The following is a 9,113-nucleotide window of genomic DNA, read 5'->3' on the forward strand; positions in this document are numbered from 1 at the left end:
GAGCCTGCTTAGGATTCTCTCTCTCTCTCTCTCTCTCTCTCTCTCTCTCTCAAAACAAATAAATAAACTTAAAAAATAAATATAGAGCTTTCTCCCAAATATGAATTATACCATCCCCTAGAATGAAACAAAAAAGATGCAGTCAAGTCTTGTGCAATAATAGCGATTTTAATTATTGACTCTCTGGCAATTTAGTGACACATGCAATCACCTTTTTCTCAGTTCTACGTTTTGAAATCTCTTGGGTCTTTAAATCTTAAACAGTGGAACTATGTTCCACTCCCTCCTTCTTGAAGTTCTTACACATTTTGGTTTCCATGGCATTGTACTTGTTCGGCTTCTTAAAACTCATTGAGCATGTCTCTTCCATTTCATTTCTTGGCTTTTTTGTTTCCCCCTGGTAACCTAGCCCAAGGATTCTGGGTTAAAATACAAGCTGCAGTGTGGGAGTGTCAGGCAAGTTCATGGAACTCTGAGAGGGTCCCAAAAGGCAACAGGCAACATTATCCAACCTATTCTTTCATCTCTGATCACTCCCACATTAATTACGATGTACACCAAGTACATATGTGTCTATTTGTTTTACTTCTCAAGTGATAGGCTCTATTAACAGCTTTTGTGATTTAGCCCCTCCTTACTTGTCTATCTGCCAGGGGTTCTAAAGGGCCAGTCACTCAAGCTGGAAATGTGGCATCATCACTGAAACATCTTTGCCCCCATCCCTGAGATTCAGGTGACAACTGGGTCCTTATCACATTTTCCTTCCCTTTCCAGCCTCATTTCTGTCTTCTCCGTTCTGTTTGTATTTGCCAGCACCCTCGTCCAGCCAGCCCCGTGCTGCCTTCATCTCCTCCAGTTACCCAGGGAGACCCAAAAGTTGTCTCTTCTCCGAGTAGGGGACCAGTGGAATGGATCCCTGAAACTCAGTGAACATAGTGTTGCTTCACTCCGGCATTTCCATGCACACAAGCATTCTGTTACCTCTGACACAACTGCATCTGGTAAGTGTTTTAACGGGACGGAGCAAAATTGTTCTGAATTCCTCTCCCAACTGCTTGGCGAGTTGCGCCCCGGCTGGGCTTCGGGAAGCTGGATCTGGTGCGGGCGTGGACCGCAGAGCAGGAGGGCTCTCTGCTGCCAGGTATGGAGCGGACTGAAAACAGAACAGGGATTTGGGCGAACACGAGCGGTGGAACTTGCCCTGTGGGGGGGGAGGGTCTGACCGCAGGTGACCATCTGCTGCCCAAAGTCACACTCAGGCCCACGTGCCTGATACTCTCTGGGGGCGAGGACCAGCCGTACGGGTCATTTTAAAGAAAATGGGGATGACTGTTAGAAGACACGTGGCCTGAAACTGCAGTCAGAAACCCAACACACATATGGCGGTTTTAGGGTCTCACTCACTTACTGTCATTTTACTCTGTTAATTTGGTGGATAATTGAGAAGCAATTCTGCCATTCACCATTTCAGTCAATGCACGCGCAGCACTACCGAAGATGCTTAACGTCTCCTCTTCTCTCATGGAAGGATATTCCGGTGGCAGGAAGTAGATCATGAAACAGGAAATAACCTAATCACAGAGAAGGGGGATACAAGGAAGGAATGAAACCAGCCAGTGGGGTAGAGAATGACGAGAAGAATCGTATTGTAGATTGGATGCTAAGGGGACAAGTACTATTTTATTTATTTATTTATTTATAACATTTTTATTTATTTCGAGAGACAGAGCAGGAGGGAGAGAGGAACAGAGAGAGAGGGAGACACAGAATCCGAAGCAGGCTCCAGGCTCTGAGCTGTCAGCACAGAGCCAGACGCGGGGCTTGAACCCACAAACCGTGAGATCGTGACCTGAGCCGAAGTCGGCCGCTTAACCGACTGAGCCACCCAGGCGCCCCAGGGACAAGTACTATTTTAAATGGAGATCTGACTAATGAGAAGGGGCCAACCACACAAGGAGGTTAATCCTAGATAGAAGGAATAGGAAGCACAGTATTCCAAGACAGGAACAAAGACAATAGAAGATGCAGTGTGATCAGAGAGTGGGGAGCAACTGTCAGAAGAGACAGAGATGAGAATTGAGAGATGGGCAAACGTCAGATATTAGGAGACTTGCGGCAGGAGAATGACGTGTGAGTTTCAATGGGAAACTACTGGGGCGCCTGGGTGGCTCAGTCGGTTGAGCGTCCGACTTCGGCTCAGGTCGTGATCTCACACTCCTCGAGTTTCGAGCCCAGTGTAGGGCTCTGTGCTGACAGCTTGGAGCCTGCTTTGGATTCTGTGTCTCCCTCTCTCTCTGCCCCTCCCCACTTATGCTCTGTCTCTTTCTGTCTATCAAAAACAAAATATAAGGCTGATGCCAATTTCAAAAATAAATAAATAAATGGGAAACTACTGATGGGTCATAAGGAAGGGAGGGGCACTCTCATTTTTTGTCTCCCTTCAGGCTCAGAGGGTCACTCTGACAGCAGTTTTACTGTTCATTGCTCATCCTCTCTGTTTCCCTTTTCTTTGAGCATGGCTATATTTTTTCACTCAAAATTCCAGAGGAAACCAAGTAATTGGCAGGTAATTAATTGCTGTTAATTGGGCCACCTCCTAAGTCGCTGGATAAACCATGGATGGACCACTCTTGGGTTAGCTTTCAAGTTTTGTTACAAGCACCTGTTCAGAGGAAAACTTACTTGCTTCTATGAATTGGGAGCTCGGGGCAGGTGCATTTCAACTAGAATGGAAAGAGTGTCAGGAATGGCAGACCGGTGTGTTCAATTCATACCTTCTTCTGCATGCTTAAAATTAAGGGGCGAACTAATAAAACATTATTGAAGTAAAGGGCGCCTGGGTGGCTCAGTTGGTTAAGCATCCGACTTCGGCTCAGGTCATGATCTCACTGTTCGTGAGTTCAAGCCCTGGGTCGGGCTCTGTGCTGACAGCTCAGAGCCTGGGGCCCACTTTGGATTCTGTGTCTCCCACTTTCTCTCTGCCCCTCCTCTGCTCACACTGTCTCTCTCTCTCTCTCTCTCTCTTAAAAATGAATAAACATTAAAAAAATTTTTTAAAAAGTAATTGAAGTAAAATGCATGATATATGTTATATAATTACAATATTTTGTATATTATATTATGAATTGAAGTAAAATGCATATAACATTGTGTATTACATTACATAATTACATTTTATATATTATATAATATATGACACATAATAATATATTATATAAAATAACTATATCACATAGAATTATTTCCTTTTTGGCCTACAGAATATATTTTCCTAGAAAACAAGGGATGGTGGTTGATGTGAAATCAGACCCAGTTTCCTTGGCCCTGGATTCATGTCTGGCAACATGGCTAAAAGAGACTAGCGCCTGGGTTGTAGTCCTTGATGGAGATGTCTTTGTGCCCCTTTTTGGCAGCTCGGCAGATAATCTGCCCATATACATCTGGTGTATTGCTGTGAAATGTTGCACACATAGCATCTGAAACACCTGTTCCTTGTTATTTTCCTTGCTGAGAAGTAAGTAGTTTCCATTTTATCTTACCCACATACTTCTGATGTGTCTTAGAGATCCTGGATCAACGTACTCAGTCATAGGTTAATCTAACACCCATGGACTAAAAAGACATCTCTAAGATACCAAGCTAAATATCGACAAACCCCAGAATAGAACCTGTTTATTCTCTTTTCTATTTCAGTAATTGTTATAATTGTGTCTGGAGATGGGAAGGGGAGTAGGAAAAAAAAAGTAATGCAACATGTGGGAAAACTGAAATGTAGGAATTGAATTTGGTTGGGGAAAGGCAGTGGTGAGGATAATTAAGAGGAAAATAGCACATTCAGATAAAGAGAAAATGGGATGGAAAATGAGAAAAGGGAATACAATAAAAGGGAGGTATCCAACATAGAAAATTAGACAATGTGGCCTGTAAGCCATTTTGAACTCAGTCAATCCCTTTAAGTCTTAAGAGAATATTGTATTTTTTAATTTTTTTTAAATTTGAAATTTTTTTTAATGTTTTATTTTTGAGAGAGAGAGAGACAGAGTGTGAGTGTAGGAGGGGCAGAGAGAGAGGGAGACACGGAATCCAAAGCAGGCTCCAGGCTCTGAGCTGTCAGCACAGAGCCTGACACAGGGCTTGAACTCATGAACTTGAGCCAAAGTCAGATGCTTAACTGACTGAGCCACCCAGGTGCCCCTTAAGAGAATTTTTTAATGTGGCCGTGTTTTAACTAGCTTGATCTCTTTGAAGGGCTTTTGTCATGAAAGTGAGAAGTAGTCAAGGATTTTCTTGACTGTGGTTCTATGTCAGATTGAGATGTCATGGCTTGACTTTTCTATAACTGCCTGATGGGTTCCCAAAGATGGCGAATGCCGAGTAAAGCAGGCTTATTGACGAGGGAAATATAACCCTTGAGTCAGCAACTGTCTGGACCTTGTGGGATGATCAGAGTTCAGCAGAAGCATAGAGGATACTCTTTCTTCTTTTCTACTATGCTTTAATCATTTCTTCTTATAAGACATTGCTTTGAGGGGTACCTGGGTGGCTCAGTCGGCTGAGTGTCTGACTTAGGCTCAGGTCATGATCTCGCGGTCTGTGAGTTCAAGCCCCACACCAGGCTCTGTGCTGACAGCTCAGAGCCTGGAGCCTGCTTCGGATTCTGTGTCTCCCTCTCTCTCTGCCTCTCCCCCGCTCATGCTCTGTCTCTCTCTGTGTCAAAAATAAACATTAGAAAAAATTTTTTATAAAAAGACATTGCTTTGAGGATTAAAGAATCAGAATCCTTAGGGTGCTTACTCTCTATGAAAAATATTCTGTTGTTTCATAAACAGGATATGCTGCTCTAGGCAGGGATTAAGAAGCTTTTTCTGTAAAGGGCCAGATAGTAAATATTTTAGGGTTTGCTGACCATACTTACTGTTGTGGGGTGACAAACAATTGCAACTACTCAACTTTGCCAATGCCATACAAAAGGTACAAAAAGGTTTTACAATACATAAAGGAATGGGGGCACCTCGGTGGCTCAGTCGGTTAAGCGTCTGACTTCGGCTCAGGTCATGATCTCACGGTTCGTGAGTTCAAACCCCACGTCAGGCTCTGTACTGACAGCTCAGAGCCTGAAGTCTTCTTCAGATTCTGTGTCTTTCTCTGCCCCTCATGTCTCCGTCTCAAAATAAATAGACATTAAAAACAAACAAACAATACATAAAGGAATGGGTGTAGCCATGTTCCAACAAATTTTATTTGCAAAAACAGGTTATGCCTATTTGAGCCTACCAAGCTAGAGGAGCAAAAAAAAGAATAAAGAAAACTGAGGAGGGCCAAAGAACTTATGGATACAATCAAGTGGATTAATATATGTATAATGAGAGTCCCAGAAGAAGGGAGAGGAATGGGAAGATAGTGTATCTGAAGAAATAATGGCCCAAAACTTTTCAAATTTGTGAAAATAAAGGGACATACAAATTTAAGAAGCTCAGTGAAACTTAGCTGTGAAAAACCCAAAGAGGCTCACATTATGATGCATTATATTCAAACTGTCAAAAGTTACAGATGAAGAGAATCTTAAAAGCAGCAAGACAAAAGTGGCTGATCATGTGCAAGGAAGCTCCTCTCAGATTATCACCTCTCAGGTGCCTCAGCAGAAAGCTTGTAGGTCAGAAGAGGGTGGGGTGACATATTCAATGTACAAAATAAAAAAAAAAAAGCTGTCAACCAAGAATACTATATCTGACAAAACTGTTTTTCAAAAATGAAAGTGTAATTAAGACTTCCCCAGATTAAAAAAAATTTTTAAATGTTACCCAGATAAACAAAAGCTACAGGAGTTCATCACCACCAGATTTGTCCTATAGTAAACGCTAAAGGGAATCCTTCAACTTGAAATGAAATGAAACTAGACAGCAACACAAAATCATATGAAAATATAGAGGTCTCTAGTAAAGGTAAATATATGGACAGATATAAGATCCTGTAGAATTATAATGTTGATGTATAAGTCACTTTTAATTAGCATATGGAATTTAAAAGACAAAGCCCAAAAATATAAATCTATTGCTAATTGATATATAATATAAAACAATGTAATTTGAGGGGGAAGAGATATAAAGGAGTAGAGTGCTTGTGATTAAAGTTGTCATCAGTTTAAAGTAGATTTTACAACTTTATGATGTCTTATACAACACTCTTGGGAACCACAAAGAAGGTACCTATAGAAAATGCACAGAAAGAAATCAGAAGGGAATCAAAGCACGTCACTATATATTAAAATAATACATATCAAAGAGACACAAAGGAAGACCGTGAGAGAGGAAAAGGAGAACAAAAGAGCTACAAGAAGAAAACAGTAAAATGGCAAAAGTTATTCTCTATCAGTAATTGCTTTAAATGTAAAGGGATTAAACTCCCCAATCGAAAGACAAAGATGGGCTGAATGAAACTAAAAACAAAATAAAATGAATTTAAAAACAAACAAAACCAAAAAAAAAAGATCTAAGTATTTGCTGTCCACAAGAGGCTCACTTCATATGTAAAGACACACACAGGCAGAAACTGAAAGGAGAGAAAAAGATATTCCACGCAAATGGAAACCAAAAGATAGCAGAGTGGCAATACCAATATCAGACACAAGAGAAAAAGAAGGTCTTTCTCTGTCTCTATCTCTCCTTCTCTCTCTCTCTCTCTCTCTCTCAGTGTGTGTGTGTGTGTGTGTGTGTGTGTGTGTGTACTATTTACCATAGCATCAAAAAGAATACTTAGGAACAAACTTAATCAAGGAGGCAAAAGACTTGTGCACTGGAAGTTAAAGAAGACAGAAATAAATGGAAAGACATCCCATGCTCACGGTTGGAGGACTTAATATTGGCAAAATGTCCATATTACTAAAAGAGACCTACAGGTTCAATGCAATCCCTGTCAATATCCTAATGGCATTTTTTTTTTTCCAGAAATAGAAAAAAAAATCCTAAAATTTACATGGAATCTCAAGGGACATGAATAGCAAAACCAGTCTTGAAAAAAAAAAAAGTTGAAGGTCTCATACTTCCTGATGTTAAAACATATTACAAAACTGCAGTATCGAAACAGCGTGGAACTGATATACAGACAGACATATAGACCAATGGAACCAACACTAATCCCAGAAATAAGCCCTAGCATATATGGTCATATGATCTTCAGCCAGAGTGCCAAGACCACTCAGTGGGGGAAAGTACCATCTTCAACAAATGGTGTTGGGAAAACTGAATTTTTACATGCAAAAGAATGAAATTAGACCTTACCTTAAAAATGGGTATGAGACCTAAAAATATAAAACTCATAGGGGAAAAATCTATGACATTGCATTTGGCAATAATTTCTTGGCTACGATGCCAAGAGCACGGGTGACAAAGCATAATAGACAAATGAAACTACCTCAATCTTAAAAAAGGAAGCAAGAAACAGAGTGAAAAGGCAACCCACAGAATGGGAGAAAATGGTTGCAAATCATACATCTAATAAGGGGAAAAATCTAGAATATTTAAAAAACTACAATTCAACAAGAACAATATCATGGGCAGACTTGAATAGGACATTTCTCCAAAGAAGAACTGCAAATGGATAATAAGCATGTGACAAGATGCTCAATATCACTAATCATTACTGAAATACAAATCAAAACTGCATTAAGATATCACCTCAGACCCATTAGGATGGCCATGATAGAAGAACAAAATAAAAAAAAAACACAAAAACATAAAATAACTAGTGCTGGGGAAGATGAGGAGAAATGGAACCCTTGTACGGTGTTGGTAGGATCGTAAAATGGTGCAGCCATTATGAACAATATGGAGGTTTCTCACAAAATTAAAACTTGAACTACTGTATGATCCAGCAATTCTATTTCTGGATATATGTCTAAGGGAATTGAAAGCAGAGTCTGAAAGAGATATCGATACACTAATGTTCGCTGGAACATTATTCACAATGGCCAAGAGGTAGGTGCAATTCATGTGTCCATGGCTGGATGGATAAAAAAAATATATGGTTTGTGCATACAATGGCATATTATTCAGCCTTAAAAAAGGAAATTTTGTCACATACTACAACATGCATGAACCTTAAGATCATTCTGTTAAGTAAAATAAGCCAGTCACAGAAAGACAAACACTGTGTGATTCCACTCCTACGAAGTATGTGAGTTAGTCAAATTCATAGCAGTAGAAAGTAGAATGATTATTACCGAGGTCTAGGGGACAAGAAATGGGGAGTTCATGTTCAATGGATATAGAATTTTGGTTTTTCAAGATGAAGAAATTCTGAAGACCTGTTTCATAATAATGTAAATATACTCAACACACAGTAAACCATGAACATAAAATTTTAAGGTGGTAAATTTTATGTGCCTTTTTAAAACTGTTTTTATTCTACCTTCTTTCTTATAATGTATTTTCCTTGATTGTTTAAATAGGCTCCACACCAAACATGGGGCTCAGACTCACGACCCCAAGATCAAGAGTCACATGCTCTATCAACTGAATTAGTCAAGGCACAGCATAGGCTTTTTTTTTTTTTTTTTCTTTTCCAGAAAGCAGGTCATGGCGTAGACTTGGCCCTCGGACCATAGTTTGCTGCAAGCATTTCTGAAATAGAAGGAAAAATAAAAGTGCAGTGCTTTCTGTGTTTTCCGGGGACCATGAAACAAGGCATTGTCTTGTAAATTATCTTAAGTTGTGTTAGGAATAAAGACGGGGCATGTGACTAAATATTCTGTATTTGGGGGGGAAATATTCTGGGGATAAAGTACTTTGAACCTGGGGGTTGGAGGAGGTAATGATTTGCTGTTGGGAGTGAAGTAAGTAAGGAGAAAAATGACTGTGGTTTATGTTTGCTAAGTCTGCATAGTGTGGAGGGACTACATGACTTCTAAGAATGTAAACAAATCATAACTAAAAAAAATATATCCAACTGGATTTTCCCTCTTGGGATGAGGTGGGTGATAGATTCCCATATGTTCTGTCTAACAGAGTTTTATTCCAATTTTTCTTCATGAAAGCAACTATTTTAAAAAAATGTTGGGTTCCATAAGAAATACGTTGATATCTATAATTTTGGGGGGTTATGGTCCAATCCCTTAT

Source organism: Panthera leo, chromosome B2 (genome assembly GCF_018350215.1).
Source record: "Panthera leo isolate Ple1 chromosome B2, P.leo_Ple1_pat1.1, whole genome shotgun sequence".
In the NCBI taxonomy this organism is placed as follows: Eukaryota; Metazoa; Chordata; class Mammalia; order Carnivora; family Felidae; genus Panthera; species Panthera leo.